This window comes from Micromys minutus (assembly GCF_963924665.1).
Source record: "Micromys minutus genome assembly, chromosome: 18".
Classification (NCBI taxonomy): Eukaryota; Metazoa; Chordata; class Mammalia; order Rodentia; family Muridae; genus Micromys; species Micromys minutus.
The window spans coordinates 45,171,647-45,190,203 of NC_137953.1; positions in this window are offsets into that span (position 1 = coordinate 45,171,647).

The window sequence follows — 18,557 nt, forward strand, 5'->3', positions numbered from 1 at the left end:
CCCTGCCCCTCACCCCATGCCCTACAGCAGCCCTTTGTCTTCTACTTAAGTAACCATCCTCCTGGAGAGCATGTGCAAGCCTGATGGTCAACACCAAAAGCAAGTGAGACTCAAGGTCACCCCAGTGGTTTTTTTTTTTTTTTTTTTTTTTTTTTTTTTTTTTTTTTTTTTTTTCAGCATCTAAGAGAATCAAGGGCATGGATAGGAAGGTGTAAGTATTTTCAGTTATGTGGTCTACGCTGCTGAAGAACTGAAAGTACCTTGCCAGTCAACAGGATCATCAGATAGCAATGTCCACACTGTAGACAGAATAAGAGGCCATGGATTCTATTAAATTTTGAGTCAGCCTAAATAGTTCTGAAGTGAGAAAGCCCTCAAGATATAAATACATACATACATACATACATAAATACAAGATAGAGGGCAATACAGACCCCATAAAAACACACACAAATATTCACAGACAGGCCCCTCACAAACACACACACACACACACACACACACACACACACACAGAGAGAGAGAGAGAGACACACACTTTGTTTTGTCCCCCTCTTCTTTTTTTCTTCTCCTCCTCTTTTGTTACAGGGTCTCTGGGACTCACCATACAGACTAAACTGTCCTGGAACTCGCAGTAATCCACCTGTTTCTGCCTCTCGAGTGCCAGGATTAATGGTTCCAGCCATCACATACCCTGTAGTCAGGACTTTTCCAGCAAGAATGGATTCTTGTGTTAGTTGTATGGTCGATAGTTTAGCTGTGGCGCTGAGGCAGACAGGTCACGAGGTTTCCAAAAGGACATTCTGAGGTGAATTTGGTGAAAGGACAATATGGATAGGTGAAATTCAGGACCAACAGGGGAGAGAGCAACAATGGAGGCCATAGGGTCACACTGCCTGAGACAGAAGGCAGGGCAGTTTGGGGGCCCAGAGGAGCCTTTGAAGCAGCTTTGCTGGGGAATATCAGGACCCACTAGCTCAGGATGCAGTCAGTTGAGAACTTAGGCAATAGCAATGATTAGGAATTATAGGACTCTCCCACTTTTCCCCTCAGCCACCTGATTTCCTTTGCCCAGATTTCCAGAGAGGCTGGAGTCTAGGGGAGGGCAAGCATCCATCTGGCGAGCCACAGAAGGAAGCCAAGGTAAGACACCCCTTCCCACCAGACTCTCTACATCTACCCTCTTTCACCGTTTAGTTATTTGCTTTTAATTTTATTTATTTATTTTTTCATGCAAAAGCAAGAGGTTTATTTTCTGGCAAGTCAGAGTCAACCCCCAATCAACCACTGTGTGCAGTGACTAGAAAGCTATCCCAAATGGCTATCTAAAGCAGCTTTTATACTTCTTAGAGGCACAGGTTACATCAGCAAGTTTACAGTTTACACTTATTGGCTACATATTGACCTTTAATCTATTGGCTAGCAAACACCAGCCAATACATTCTGAGAATTTTCTATTCAAGAATGCTTCTGTGAGTGAAGAATGGAACTTGGCCTAGTCTTGACCCAAGGCTAGAAGCTGGAACCTGACTTAGGCTTTACAAGAGGCAGGTAGGTGTGAATCGGGCAAAGCCCCTAGGGTCATTCAGTCCCAGGGAGAGGGATCTTGAATGTTCTATCTAGGAGTTTCTTCTGACACAGCTGTAGGAAGTGTTTAGTAGAATAGATGTTGAGTTTGTAGCCCACTGTCACCAAGTCAAGAGGAGTAGTTCTACTGAGCTACCAGAGTCTGATTTGCAGGGACTGAGGCCAACAGTGGGTCAGACTGATTTTCCATGGGGTGACCTGGACATAGAAGCCTTTGTTCTTGAATCCTTCCTGAGTGTAGATCCCCTGGGAGGAGGGAAACTGAATCAGATGTGAAATAATGGTCAGTATAAGTTTACTGACACAGAATTCATTGTTATGGTCACAAAGAATCTGTCCTATGCAATACAGTTTAATTGAGAAGACAAAAACTGAAAATAAACTGAATTGTTTGAATTTACATAATTACAATAAAATATGATTAACAAAAACATAATAGTGTCATCCTAGTGGTACATTTTTTTCTTTTCATCTGACCAAATACCCTGCCTAAGGTTTTGACATTTTCAATTTTGTTTTGGAGAGAGTGTTTGAACATTTTACATTTTTATATGTTAGTTTAGATGGATTTAATAATGAATGTTCCAATACTGGATATCATTGCATACATATTGACATTACTTTAAGAGCTATTTATTTAAACTTTATTTTAATAAACAAATATAAATGTACAGATTTTTAAGCATTTTCACATAAAAGTATACAAATACATTTTTATAAGGTTGTGATTAAGTATTTGTGGGTACATATACATACACATATGTATACATGTAACAATAATATAGGAAACGAGGTTATTAATTTGAGGAGATGCAGAGAAACTGGGAGGGGCTGTAGGGAGGAAAGAGGGATGTGATAGAGTTCTATTTTAATTAAAATATATACTTTTTTTTCTTTTTTACTTAATCTTCATACAGTCTGTGAGTTGTTTCTGGGGCAATCCGAGCCTCTGGGTTTAGCATCCCACTATCAGTGACTGCATATTATGTCTGTTCTTTTGTGACTGGGTTATCTCACTCAGGATTATTCTCTAGATGCAACCATTTTCTTTACTTTGGGTACTTGTGGTTTTGAATATTATGTGTTGAGAGGAGTTTCTTTTCTGATCCAATCTATTTGGAGTTTGGTAGGCTTGTTTTATGCTCATGGTCATCTCATTCTTAAGGCTAGGGAAGTTTTCTTCTATGATTTTGTTGAAGATATTTACTGTGCCTCTTAGTTGATATTCTTCACCATATTCTATTCCTATTATCCTTAGGTTTGGTCTTCTCATTGTGTCCTGGATCTCCTGCACATTTTGGATTAAAAGCATTTTGATTTTTGCATCTTCTCTGACTGCTTTGTCTGTGTTTTTAATGTTGTCTTCAGCCTCCAAGATTCTCTCTTCCATCTCTTGTAGTCTATTGGAAATGCTTGCATCTGTGACTCCTGATTTCTTTTTTAGGTGTTCTACCTCTAGTGTCATCTCTTTTAGTGTTTTCTTTATTGTGTCAATTTCCATTTTAAATTCCTTCTTCCATTCCTTCATCTCTTTGGTTCTGTTTTCCTCTAGTTCTTTGAGTTCTTTGAGTGTTGTTCTTGTTTCCTCTTTAAAAGCTTCTAATTCTTTATGCTTTTCCTCCCATTCTTGTTTAAGGATCTCTATCATCGTCTTGAGGTATGATTTTAGGTCTGCGTCTTCTTTTTCTGGAGTATTTGGCATTCTGCTGTTTGCTGTGATGGTAGAGCTGGGTACTGGTGTTGCCAGGTTGTCTTGGTTTCCCTGGGGTAAGTTCTTTCCCTCTCCTCTTGCCATCTTGTTGTCAGTCTTGTGTTCCTGGATCACTGCTGGATCACACTGGCTCACCTCTGGCTCACCTCTGGTTCACTGCTGTTCCAGACCTGTGTCCCTGGATCACCTCTGACTCACCACTGGCTCACTGCTGATCCTGGTGGAGGGTGGTCTGAGTGCAGTTCCTCACTCCTTGTTTTCTGGCTGGGAATAGCTGATCCAGGGTTACTGGTTCCCTGGAACAAGTTGGGCAGGGAGGGGGAAGCAGGGGACCGCATGCTGGCTCACATTTGGCTCACTGCTGTTCCTGGTGGCAGGTGGTCTCTGTTTTTAATTTTAATTAACAAAAAAAGTAAGTCACTCTCAGATGACTGATTCAGGCCTTAGTTAGTATCATCTGACCCTTGCTCGTCACCACAGAAAAATCCATAAACCAGGTCCTCCAGGAATGTGAGGCAGGCTACCCTCACCCAGACTGGATCACATGATGGTGCATTTTGTTGTCTCTCAAAGAACGAGGTGGAAACGTGAGCCTGGACCCCTCTGATCTGAGACTAGAGTGGTTTGAATAAGAATGACTCCGGTAGGCTTGCAAGTTTGAATGTTAGGTCCCCAAGTGAATCTAGCTGTTTGGGAAAGGTTAGGAGATGTGGTCTTGCTGGAGAAGGTGTATCACTAGGGTTGGGCTTCAAGGTTCCCAAAGAGACTGGCTCCCAGAGGAAGAGGACTTGGGATGCCCTGGGAATTCAGCCTAGACAAGGAATGGGGCATGTGGCAGGATGGGTAATCACCAGTGCTTTGGTCAACATCCCTGTGCCTGGTCACGGTCTCTCTCTACCCTTCCCCATATACCAACTTACAATGTATCCGCAGCCTTATAAAGCATTACTAATTTCTTCTTAAAGGGGAACACATCATCCACCTGTTGCAGGCCTTGTGGGCCCTGATTCTCCACTTGGTTATGTTGGGTTTATTCTTTTAAAATAAAATTTCTTTCTTAAGCCGAGAATTGCCTGAAATCTTTTTCTGACTTTTCTGGTTTGTTTTGTGTTACTTTTGTCCTCTGCCTTCTTCTGGGGCCAAGATGGGAGGGGGGTGCAGAATTATTTCACAGGCAACAAGCCACCTTATTTGGCCTGCATGATTGTAATGCTCGCCTTCCCCCATGATACTCAAGCTATGACTTGGAGCATCATTTACATTTGGTGATAATGAAGCAGTCAGTACAGAACCTCGGAGGCTTTGTGGGTAGGTCCAGCAGGAAACTCAGTTACATTAATTTTATTTCTAAATTTCTGGGACTTTTGACTAGAGGTCAGTCCTGTACATGGAGAACACACTCTGTCCTGTGGATCAGGGGTGGGTGGTAGGGTGGGTGGGGGCATGGGTCACAGGCCTGGGTTTGTCTCCTCCCCTCTGGCTGCTCAGATAGCATTAGAGACAGCTGAGCAGTGTCAGAATGCCCAGGCACCGTGCTCTTCTCCACTTGTTTTGTGGGCAGCTGCTGTGTTTGCAGAGCCCAGAACCACTGAAAGCTTATTTCTGGCTCTTTCCCATCACTGTGGCTTTGAACTGATGTTGGCTTTACAGCAGAGGAAAGGGCATGACACAAACTGCTCCACATTTCTTTCCTCCCAACTCAGGCATCTATTTTCCACCCACCCAGTGAAAAAATATGAGTAGGTGTACTGGCTGGTTTTGTGTCATTTGGACACAGCTGGAGTTATCACAGAAAGAAGCCTCAGTTGAGGAGATGCCTCCATGAGATCCAGCTGTGAGGCATTTTCTCAACTAGTGATCAAGGGGGAAGGCCCAGCCCATTGTGGGTGATGCCATCCCTGGGCTGGTAGACCTGGGTTCTATAGGAAAGCAGGCTGAGCAAGCCAGGGGAAGCAAGCCAGTAAGTAACATCCCTCCATGGCCTCTGCATCAGCTCCTGCTTTTTGACCTGCTTGAGTTCCAGTCCTGAATTCCTTTGGTGATGAATAGCAATGTGGAAGTGTAAGCTGAATAAACCCTTTTCTCCCCAACTTGTTCTTGGTCATAATTTTTGTGCAGGAATAGAAACTCTGACTAAGACAGTCTGGTTTTGGGAAATTCACCCTCTTACCACTACATGATCTAGGTTTGTCCAAAAGGAAGTTGTAATCTGTCCCCAGAATTTTATTTCAGTTTTGATTTAACTGCCTTGTACTCGGGTATTAAGGAGTCCATGGTATAGGTTGGGATGGTTCCTAAACTCAGGTTAGATGATGGTTTCTTTGGTGTACTTTAAAAAAATTCATTAGTACAACTCTGCCATTTCTACATGTGCCAACATTTCTCTCATTGCCAACAATCACTCCCCCACCCACCAGAAAGATAAGCTGAGTGTGTCCAGGTACTTTCCAACTAGCATACCTCTAGGGGGTTTTTGATTTCTTGTCATTATGAATATGTTACATTTGGGGCAGGAGAGATGGCTCAGGGGTTGAGAGCATTTACTGTTTTTGCAGAGGACCCAGCATTCAATTATAATCCCTTGCATAAAGACTCACAACTGTCTGGCAACCAGTTTTAGGAGACCAGTTCTCTTTTGCCTCCCTCGTACTAGGCATGCATGTATTCAACATACATACATGCTAGAAAACATCCATGCCTATCACATAAATAAGTTTTGTGCTTAATAAATGTATGTATGTAGTATGCACTTCAGATCATGTCATCGGTAAATTGTCTGTCAGAGGTGATAGGAGTTGAAAGCTTGCCGCTTCTGAACCCTGTCTTAGCTCTGTGAAGAGGTAGTAGACATGACCACCGTCTTCCTAGCTGCTCTGTGGAACACTCTTCACCTTCTGTCTCCAGCAGACCATATGGTGACCAGGAAGGCTCAGCATCTTCACTGATGATGTCCTGTGCAGCCTCTTCTGGTCCTTGAGTCTCACAAAGCTTCTTGTCCTGTCCTGGATCCATCCCTGTGTTTCCAAGTGTTTGATCTGCACAGGTGTGTGGTTTGGGATCCATTTCCACTACGGCACTTGCTTCATCTCAGAGTGAATATGGACCCGCCATTTGCTGCTTGGCATCCAGCTCATCAAAACAGAACGTTGCACATATGCACACATGAGTGTATACACATAAATGCCCTGGCCAAGACCTTGAAGCATGAATGTAAAACACCGGCAATCATTAATACCTGTTTACCAAACTTTGGAAGGCTTGCTTGACAACTCTCTGTTGTGTTTGTTAAAACCCAATCTTCCAGCCTACTGCTCAGGCTTTGATAAAAACCTTAGGGAGTTAGGTCCAGATAGTCCAGCTTTGATGGGCTTCTTAATAGTTCTTAAATGCACATAATTGAGCTACTGTTGTGTTCTATAAAAAAGAAAAAGAGCTGAGCAGGAGAGATGGCTCAGTGGTTAAGGAATTGACTGCTCTTCTAGAGTTCAGTTCCTAGCCAGCAACAACATGGCGGCTGTAATGGGATCCAATGCCTTCTTCTGGTGTGTCTGAGGACAGCAACAGTGTACTCACATACATTAAACAAGTAAACAAGTCTGAAAGAAAGAAAGGAAGGAAGGAAGGAAGAGAGAGAGAGAGAGAGAGAGAGAGAGAGAGAGAGAGAGAGAGAGAGAGAGAGAAAGAAAGAGAAGCCAGAGATATGTTTAGTAGAGGCATAGTATGGTGTAGAGGAAGGGGGGTACCTCTAAGGGCCCATGCTGAGGCATCCCTTACCTCTGAGCTACCAGCCACTATATAGTAGAGAATAGAGTTTAATTTAGGGCATGGGGAGGGGAATTGAGGGGGTAGTAGAGACTTACAAAGGCAAAGATACAGAGAGAGAGAGAGAGAGAGAGAGAGAGAGAGAGAGAGAGAGAGAGAGAGAGAGAGAGAGAGAAGGATAGAGAGAGGGAGGGAGGGAGGGACGGAGGGAGGGAGGGAGGAGGAATAGAGACGGCTTGCCATGAACATGTCAAAAGAGATGGGGAGAGGAATGGGGAAAGAAGTGACAGAAAGGGAAGAGAGTGAGGAGGGGGCAAGCAGCCCCTTTTACAGTGAGTCAGGCATACCTAGCTGTTGCCAGGTAACTCTGGGGTGGAGCCTACAAGAAGGGCTAACAGTTACTACTTTATTATGTATGTTTATGTAATTATATATTATATTAGAAATAAATTAATAGTGAAATTTAATTCTGCATAATTTGGCATTTCACCTCTATTCCCACATGCTCTTTTGTCGCCCAACCTCGATCAGCAAGGAAGACACGACACGGGGAAGATCTTCTTCAAGCAGTTTATTCAGGAACCTGAACAAGCTTCTTCTTCAGCTTCTGCTTCTGACTCCGCCCCCGGGGAACGCCCACAGAGGCTTAAATCCCCTTGAGCCCGCCAACCCCTGTAAGCCATGTGGGCCCTGCAGATAGGCTGCTTCAATGAGGAGGCAGGCAAGCTGAACAGGCACAGCCACATAAGTTCTTGTTTACTACTGAGAGCCCTCACCATCAAGGAGGTGGAAGGCAGAAACCAGCGCCATCTTAGGGGCGCGGAACCTTGCAGCTCTCTACACTCTTTACATTTTTTTTTTTTTTTTTTTTTTTTTACTATTTTTTACTTAAAAAGTATTTTATTTATGTGTTCAGGTATTTTGCCCGAATGTCATGTCTGTGCGCCATGTTCATGCAGGGTCTGGAGAAGCCAGAGAGGGCATCAGATGCTCTGGTACTGGAGTTAGGCGGTTGTGAGCCTCCACGCTGGTGCTAAGAACTGAAAAAGTGGTTAGTGCTCTTAACCACCCAGCTACCTTTCCCATCCCCCACCATGCTTTTAATTAATCGTCTACTATGTTTCTAAGCTGACTACAACACTCACAAAATAGTATGTGTATACCATTGATTACTTTCCAAAGAGATGCTATGACAGAAATTATGAGAGTGGCCATGTTCATATTCCTTTCTTCTCTAATTCTTGACTGATAGTCTGAGTGACCTGACTGGGGCATGGCTGTAAGTGGGATTTAATTGGTGACTCACCATCCTGTGCCTCTGCCCTCGTACCCTTGACAAGACAGTAATGTCTGGATAAGCTGCATCTTATGGTATATGGAGCAAAGCCACTATTGGTTTCTAGTAGATACACATATTTACAAATAAGTCACAGAGATCCTAAGATTAGTTGTCATTATGGTATAATCTAGTCTCGTTCTGCCCAGTGAAATCAAAACCTCTATTCGTTGCTCGCGCATCATCCACTACACATGAGTGCCTTGGGTTAATTTGAAGTTAATTGGGATGTAGCTCGATCTTAGGGAGCTTACTGGGCGTGCAGGGAGCATGGTGGCCCATGCCTGTAGTCACAGCACTCGGGAGGTAAACACTGAGAGATCAAAGTGTTGCCCCCTTTCTTTCTCAGGTTGCTTTTGGCCATAGTGTCTTCTTATCACAGCAATAAAAGTCCCAACTAAGTCAATCCATATACCATACAAACTACATATCCATAAGTAGTTTGCTTATTTACTTGTCTGGAATTTGAGTTATTTCTGCCTTTTGGCTATTGTGGTCTCTGCCATGAGCATGGGTCACACAGTTATGGCATCCAGTACTTGTTCTTAACTGTTCCTTTATACCCTGTAGATGAATTAGAAGCCACTGTGACAATACTATCTTTCCTGTTTGGGGACCTCCCAAACTGTTTTCTACAGTGGTTCTCCTGTTTTACATTTCTACTGTTGGCACGAATGGAGATTACTGTCACGGCTTTTTGTTAAAGTTATTGTAATAGGTGTGAAATGGGATTTCACTTCTGTCCTGGGTATGTCTGTGTCTCAGTCTCTGTCTCTTACTGAAAGTCATCTCCTTTCCTGTAGGGTCACCTGAGGAGCAGACAAGCTTACATGTTCTGAAGACACACGGGCAGCCTGTACAGAGGTCCATGCAATGAAGAACTGGAGCCTTCTGCCATGAAAGAGCCCGTGTCTTATAGTCCCACTATTCTCCTTGCTTCCTGAATAGAATTGCAAGTTCAGAATGCATTATCAAGGCTTAGGATGTTTTCAAATGCCATAAAAAATTAAGAAGCCAGGAGGCAGAGGCAGGTGGATCTCTGAGTTCCAGGTCAGAGGGTTCTGCTAAAGTTCCAGTACAGCCAGGACTACACAGAGACCCTATCTCAAAATAAATAAATAAATAAATAAATAAATAAATAAATAAATAAATAAATAAATAAATAAAATGAAAATCAGAAGCCTTATAATAAGATGGAGAGATGACCCAGCAGTTAAGAGCAGTTGTTGCTCTAGCAGAGGACCTGGGTTCAGTTCCCAGCACTCGAGAAGCAGCTCACCATCATCTGCAACTCCAGTCTGGGAGATCCGATGCCCTCTTCAAACCTCCAAGAGTGTAAGGAATGTATGTAGTACACAGAGGTGCGTGAAACCAAAACTCATGCATAAAATAGTAAAATCAATAGTTTAAAAAAAACTATTTCTATGTCTCAGGGAATGTCTAAGACAAGGACCAATACCAAAAATTGTAAAGGGAACTCCATATGAGTGCTGTGCAGTTGAATTCTACGCTAACACACATCAGAATTCACACACACACATACAATATACATGCACACAAAGTTCTTAAAAGGTTTTATAAAAAAGTGTCTGCAGAATGCTATCAAGCAAGACAAGGAGACCTTCAGGAAGCCAGCAGACGAAACCTCTGGGTCAGGAGCACAGTGCAGTGTTAGAGTGTGTGTTTAGCATGGATTCAACCTTCAGTGCCAAAATAAAAACGGACACTAAAGTTTTCTCTTTGTTTGCTTTGAGACAAGGTCTCTCTACTTAGCCCTGGATGACCTGAAACTCACTATGTTGACCAGGCTGGCCTTCAACTCAGAGAGATCCACCTGCCTCTGCCTCCCAAGTGCTGGGATTAAATGTGGTTTGATGTGATGCCCAACAGAAAACTAAAGTTCTTAATTGTTTTTATTGTGTTTGTTCTCCCTCAGTAACAGAAGCAGAATTTATTAAGACGACAACAATGACTCGTATGTCCCGTTACATGACAGACAGGAGATGGAGATGGCTTGATAAGACTGACAAGTTGTGCTGGAGAGATGTCTCAATGGTTAGAGCACTGCCCGCTCTTCCAGAGGTCCTGAGTTCAAATCCAAGCAACCACAAAATGGCTCACCATCACCAGTAGTGGGGGGTCTAATGCCCTCTTCTGGTCTATCTGAAAGACAGCTACAGTATATTCATATCCAGTAAATAAATAAGTAAATCTTTTTAAAAAAGACTTTGACAAGTCAGATCCAGGACAACTTAGACATCAACAGAATAAAGCATGTTGATATGTTACGAACCACTTGGAATAATCCATGTTTAGCATAACAGGACTATAGGGAAGGCACAGTGGCTCAGCAGGTTAAGAGGCTTGCTGCCAAGCCTGGTGATCTGAGTTTAATCCTGAAAACTCACAGCGTGGAAAAAAATAAGCAAGTGCCATAAATTATCCTCTGATCTCCTCTCATGTGCCAAGGCATATGTTTGCCTGCTTAAAAAGAAAAACCCTAATAGTTTTAAAAATAGAATAGATTAGGTAGCAATACATACAAATCAGGGGGAGAAAGGACTCTTTTGAAGCCTCACTGGCAAATGTGACTTCACGTTGTACTGAATGTATTCTGCATTATGAGATAGGCCTTGGGGATCAAGGATGGAGGACTGTGGTTTTAAATGACATATTTGGTTATCAGGTTGACTTGGACAGTTACTGTTGACAAGCTCTATAGTCACCAAGATACTTTCTTGTGAGAGATTATCTAGGTGGTTAACTGAAACACACCCAGTACATTCCCTGACCTGCAGCCCCTAGAAAGCATAAGAGGGAAAACTAGCTGAACACCCACATTCCTCTCTTCCTGTTTCCTGACTGTGGTTGTTCCTGACCGGTTCTTAGACAACTAAGAGTGGATGTGTAGCCGACAGGGGAGGGTTGCAGCACACCCTGAAAGGAAAGTAGTCAGAGATTTCAGCATGCCACTCAGAATGGAATATGGGTAAGACATGAATCACCTATTTCTGGAGTATTTTCATGTTGCAGTTCGACTCCATGAGATTAAATCCTTGAGAAAGGAAACCTCAGAGCAAGTGGATTGTTGTATTTACAAGGCAGTACAAACTAGGGACAATGAGAAGGTTCAGTGAGGAGACCTTGCTGCCAGCCCTAACTCCAGCACCCACTCAGTGAAAAGAGAACCAACTCCCACTGAAGTGTTTCTAGTTCATTTCTTTGAATGGATTCAGTCCTCTTCCGAAAGTCTTGAGTGAAGAGGCATTTCTAGCTACACAAATGGATACATATCTCTATATGGAAAATTTGGTGTTTCTTTAAATTCTTACATGACATTACCTACAAGCAAAAACCATAAGTACATAATACAGAATGGAAACCGTGGTGGGAATATAGAATCCAAAACAGTTTCAGGAAATAATTGTCTCTAGACAAGAAGCTGAAATGAGCTGTCATTGTGTCTTCATGGATTTAACCAAAGGGTCCTCCTAAGGGTTCTTTCAACTGTAACTGATAATATGCACCAAACGCAGCAATGACCTTTAGAGCAGGAGCTATGAATCTGCTCTGTCAAGAAAGCAGATGTTAGGATGCCATATTATACCCCAAGCAGCATCTTCTGATATTTTGTCAAAGCGAACATAACAAGGCAAAAAAAACCAAAAAAGTTTATGATAGTTGTGACAGCTAGTCTAACCAGGCCAATTAACACACCCAAGAGAATCAATAACCAAAGGAAATTTGGGTGGGAAGAACCGGGCCAACAATAACCAGGTACAGTTGGCAAAGACATTCCAGAGGGTAGTCTGAACAAGGGTTACCACATGTGTCTGGAGCCAGTCTTTTAGCTTGGACAGCAAAACAGAATCTTACAAAGCAGTTAGAATCACCTTGTCTCTGAGGTTTGGGGATCTCACAGAGAGAAGAATCACAACTCTGGGTAATTTTTTTTTTTCCTGGAGAAAGAGCTAAAGATGGGCTCCAGTGAATTGGGTGACAGCAGAGAAAGAAAGAACCCTGGGAAAGGTGGAGTGGTGCTGACCCCTGAACCACTGTGTGACTTCACTTCAGAGACCCATGCTGAGCTGGTGGCATGGAGACTCGAAGCTGTGAGACCAACAGCTAAACTGCAAGATGGCCAGAGTACAGCTGACTTTGCAACCTGAAGCGGGGTCTCACAGTGCCAAAGGATCCTGGGAGCTGACCTTGCCCTGAGTTGCTCTGAGATGGCAGAAAGGAAAGCCCCCTGCTGAGGCTGCAAGGGAGCCCATGACCCTCTCTGAAAACCAGAGTGACAGAATGATTCCAGATCGCTAGATCACCAGATCACCAGATCACCAGATCACCAGATCGCCAGATCACCAGAAGAAGCCCTTGGTCGTGCATCCACTGAGGAGGAACCTGGGTGGGAGCCAGAATCTATAGAGAAATTTAGATGCCAGATCCAAGCAGCTCACTCAGGAAGCATCATGGGATGGGCCAACACTAGAATCCAGATACCTGAATGGACCCGGACACTCCACCTATGAAGACAACCTACTAATCAAACCACCTGTAACCCAGTCTCCCAAGGGAGGTGAAGAGCTGAGAGTAAGTCTGCCCTTAGGCTCTCTGGGGGAGCTGCAAGTATTCTTTGCCATGGAGACACCTCTTTGTTCTCATTGGACATCAGATCCTCAAAGCTGGAAACCTTTCAGATATGAATGCTGGGAACTGAACTTGGATCTTCAGCAAGAGCAACAAGTAGTCTTAAAACTGAGACATCCGTCCTCATTTTTTTCCATAGGAAAACAAGACAAAACCACCCCAATATACTGTTGTTATTATTAATTACTATTACTATTAGAGAGAGAGTATGTGTGTGTGCTTTGTGTGCTAGGTAGTGTATGTATGTGTGTGTTGTGTGTGCTATGTATGGAATATGGTGTGTGTGTATATGTAATGTGTATGTGTGGTATATGGTATGTATATGGTGTATGTGTATTGTGTGCATGTGTATGTGTAGTATATATGTGTGTATAGAGTGTATATTTTTATGTGTGGTTTTGTGTGTGTTGTGTGTGTAGTGTGTAGGTGATGTGATGTGTATATATGTTTGTATAGAGTGAATATGTGTATGTGTTGTGTATGGTTGTGTTGTGTGTTTGTGTGTGTGTAGTGTCTGTAGTTTTGTATGTGTGGTCATGTGTGTGTCGTGTGTGTGGTATGTATATGTGTGATTCATACATGGGGTGTGTATGTATATCTCTGTATGTAGAATATGTATGTGTATGTGGTTGCGTGTATGTGTGTGTGTGTGTGTGTGTGTGTGTGTGTGTGTGTGTGTGTTTATTCCAGAGAAAAAAAAATTTAGGTTTGTCATGTGGTAAGGTAAACAAGTTTACATGCTGAGTCAATTTTTTTTAGCCTTAGCCTAAAACAATTTGTCCAGTGTTAAGTAGCTCATACTCCTGAAAATAACGTGTCACAGACTTCTGTACAGAAGCCTAAGAGAGCTCATTGTGCCATCATTAATGAAGACCATGAAAGTAATGAGGATGAATTGGGAAGAGGAAGGTCAATCACAGTACAGGGAAGCCAGTGCGGGTCACCTGGGAGGCAGACACAAGGACCTGGCATGAGAAAGCGCCACAAGGAAACCTATTATTGTGTATAAGGTCGTTTATACTAGTAAAGTTTTAAAAGATAGAGCATAAAGTCTACCTAAAATTATAACTTGATAGAATATTCTCTCTGACAAGGAAAAAATGTATCAATGTCATTAGCCATCAGAGAAATATAAATTAAAATTCATTTGAGAGTCCGCTCCACTCACTCAGAATGGTTATTGTCAAGAAAACAAATGAAGCACATGTCTGAGAGGACACGGAGAAAAGGGACCAATGTTCTCTTCACAGGTGCAGCCATCTCTGAGGTCTAAGATGACATCAGACTGGAGGTTTCTCAAAAAGATAAAAGTAAACTACCATATAGCCCAGCTCAACCATTTCTGGGCATGCACCCAAATTCTCTGTGTATGTCTTACCACAGGGTCCTATTCAGTCTTGTTCATCGCTGCTCTGTGCACAACAGCCAGAAAATGGAATCAGCCTAGATGTCCACCAGCTGATGAACAGATAACAAAATACGTTTCATATATAAAGTAGAGCTCTATTCGGCTATAAATAAAAATGAAAATATGAAACTTGTAGCTAAACGTGGAATGATAAACTACTATATTGAATTCCAGGCTCGAAGGTAAACCGTGTGTATTCCCCTCTCCTCTGAAGTTCCTAGCTTCTGATTCTGATGTGATGCAGGAGTGACATTTGTTTAGATGAGAGAGCAAGAGAGGGTGCTGTGAGAGGGAAATGAGGATTGGAGGAAGGTTAAAATGTAACAGTACATGTATGGCATGAGGATTGGAAGGGGTATGAGGATTGGAGGGGGTATGAGGATTGGAGGGGTATGAGAATTGGAGGGGGTATAAGGATTGGAGGGGTATGACGATTGGAGGGTTATGAGGATTGTAGGGGTATGAGGATTAGAGGGGGTATGCTGATTAGAGGGCTATGAGGATTGGAGGGGTAAGAGGAATGGAGGGGGTATGAGGATTGGAGGGGGTATGAGGATTGGAGGGGTATGAAGATTGGAGAAGGAATGAGGATTGGAGGGGTTATGAGGATTGGAGGGGGTATAGGGATTGGAGGGGGTATAGGGATTGGAGTGGGTATTAGGATTGGAGGGGGTGTGAGGATTGGAGGGGGTTATGAGTATTGGTGGGTCATGAGGTTTGGAGGGGTTATGAAGATTGGAGGGCGTTATGAGGATTGGTGGGTTATGAGGATTGGAGGAGGTATGAGGATTGGAGGGCTTATGAGGATTGGAGGGGGTTGGTCAAGACAGAAGGATTAAGTAAGGATCTGAGTGATCAACTAAAACTAAAAATGTAAGAACACAGTGTAAGAAAATTGTTATCCCATAAATGAACTTAAAAATATTGAAAAATAGTTAATATGCGGTTGTTGCTAAGATTTGAATATAGAATATGCAGGGGTTACAAATATTTGAGTAAGATTAACAGGACCTTTGAAAAGGATTAATTAGATAAAGAAAACAGCGAAAACCATCTCAAGACACATTTGACTTTTTTGAGTTTATAAACCCATCATTTTCCCTTTCCTCCATCTACAGCCTCTCATACTCCTCCCCTTGTGGTCTTACAAATACACATCCTCTTTTACATTAATGTTGCTATATGTACATAGGTATGTGTCAGGAACGACCATTTGGAGTTGGATGACCAACTTTTGTGTCTTCTTCCCTGGAGATGACTGCTTCTGCCATAAGATCCCTCAGCTTCTGCCATCAGATCCCTCAGCTTCTGCCATCAGATCCCTCAGCTTCTGCCATCAGATCTGTCAGCTGCCTATAGTAGGGTTGGTGCCTTAAGGTCTTTAATTCAGATTATTTCTGAAAACAGTCTAAGTAGCATCCTTAAACTGATTTAAATACGTATTAAATCCCCAAACCAAGGACAAGGTAACAAGAAGATAAACATCAGGACAGGGAAAAAGGGATATTTCTCTCCATAGTTAATATATATCAATTAAAAGAGGGGTAAAATGAAGATTTCTTTAAAAATAAAATTACACTAAAAAATCTGAAAGCTAGTCAGGGCAGTAGCCCAAATAAAAATTTCTTTTATCAAAGATAAAATGTAAGAGCTGGTAACATTTTCTGTAGAGGGATGACTGTAAATATTTCGTACCGTGTAGTCTTATGGTTTATGTCAACTCCTTTGCAGGACAAAAGTAGGGCAGATAGACAGCAGGCAAAGTGATGACCAAAATGTGCTCCAAGACGTCTTTCTCGCAGATGTGGTTGGCCAGGGTCAGGACCCAGACACAAAGGTTGCTGCTCCTTGAGTTTAGTTGTTGAAAATATTCGAGTCCTGAAGGATTGCTTGACTATATTTACCTGTCATATTTTAACTCTTGCTTTAAAAAACTTAATGAATTCATAAAGAAAGTTATATTACACTGATTTTAGTCTTCAGAAAAATCGCTCTGGTTCATTTTGTAACACTGTAGTAAAATAGGACAGACTGGGCCTGGGCAAGTTAAAAGGAACAGTAACTTATTGGCTCTTGGCTCTGGAGATTGTAACCAGCATCTAATGAGGGTCTTCTTGCTCTGTCAGCCCTTGCTGAAAGGGCTGCAGGAGATACAGCTTACCGCTGGTGTTCCTTCACAACCCTTCCTATCACACTCCACTTCCCAATGCTGTCCTACTGGTGATTAAGCTTCCAACTTGTGTCTCTTAGGGGACAGACACACTGAATGAAACCATAGCAAACTCCACATGATGCGTGTGTGCTAGAATTCATGATCAAGTTTTCTGTTTGAGCAATGAAATTTGGCTATCTGTTCTTGAGTAATGGTGTCATGTTCGTCATCTAAAAAACTTACCTCCAATATGTAGCTGCTTAAAGCAATGGCCAATTCTTTCTTTATAATTTTGTAGCATAGTAGATTGGGCAACTTTGCTCTATGAAGGTCAGCTGAGTGTAAGTATGGGACTCACCTAGAGAGGCTGAACTTGTTGTAATGGCTAATTTTAATTATTTTTCTCCAGAAAAGACTATTTTTTTTATTCAAGGAACTGCAAATAGGAAACCAAAGGAGGAATCCCTGGGCTGGAACAAATGCAGGCACCCCATCACCCAACAAAGGGAGAAGATGGTCCCTATACCTCTTTCTCATCAAAGTGCCCCTCCTCTCCACGGCAGCTTCGAATGAGTGTGGCCCCATTGTCCCTGGGTTGGAGTAGTCAGTAACAAGCCTGCTGCACCCCAGCCTCCCTTCCCCCCTCGAGTGTCTTGGGAAAGATGAATGTTTGGTACCAGGAGCAACCGTAATGGTGGGTGTCCGAGAATGAAAATTGAACAAAATAATAAACGCGCAACTGTCCAGAGGTAGTTTGTGAACAGAAGGAAAGGATGGAACCCGTACCTTTCCGGGCAGAGAGGAGGAAGGGGAGGTGGGGCAAGGCTAGATTCTCATTAGTGCCCCACTGGAGTAAGGGAACAGGCAGATGAGGAAGCAGCTGAGGCAGTTTAGCGCTCCAGCTGCCTTAGGTGAAGGCCAGAGAACAGGATGTAACCCTGGAGGAAGGTGGTATGGCCCATCCATCACTTCATCAGGTCCTATGTGAGGGCGAGGTGGGCGGGGCCAACATTTGTCCTGCTTTTGGTAGGTCAAGGGGCTTAGCTAACCTAGTGCAGGATCTAGGTAAAGTAAGGCAGCAGTGGCTGTGAAACCTACCCGGTGACAGTTTGGTGGGGGCATGTTGGTATCTAGATCACACCTGTTGTTGCCAGGTCAGCCAACTGGGGTTTGTCAGAATGGGATGGGGCCCTTGAGAGCCAAGGAGCGTGAGGCATGATGTGTGTTCCCTGCTCCTCCTCTGAGGACCCCTAGGAGATACCGTCATCTTTTTCCTTCTCCACGTTTATGCATCTTGGTTTCTTCCCCGAAGCTACAGTAGTTTTCCATGTTTTGACAGCACCTTTATCTTTTAGTCCTCTGGCCTCTAGGTCTCTTCGGTGCTGGCTTTTCACTGGGCTTCTTTGGAGGTTGCATGCCCTGCCTGCCTGGGCCTCGCTTCTCAGTCCTATACTTTTCCTTTTCATGCATGGAGGTCAAGGGCTGCTTGGACATTGAGCTGGACTCGCTCATTCCCCCCTTCTATGGAGCAGTCAGAGTGACTGGCCGTAACTGCTCTCTTGGGGACTAATCAACCTCAGAAATGGCCCAATTCTGCAATGGTGCTTTTAATTCCTTTGGAGATTTACTGGTGTCTCGGGCTCCCCAGAAGGAGGGAAGCGAGTCCCTGGACACAATCACTTGCCAAGCTTCTGCTAGGTCATGCTTCCTCTTGGACAGGTAAGTAGAATTTATAGCCATGTTTTTCACAATGACATAACAGAGTACCTACGAAATGGGCAAAGGGCAGGGGATTGTGAACAGGCCGAACTCGAAGAGGAGGTTCTGGATCTTCTGGGGTTAACTGACAAAGCTGTACAGAGCACTTAGCTAATTGCCTGCAGAATTCAGCCTGTCCCCCATATGCCTTTGGAATCATGCTGTTTGTGATCTCCCATTCTAGATCTTTCTC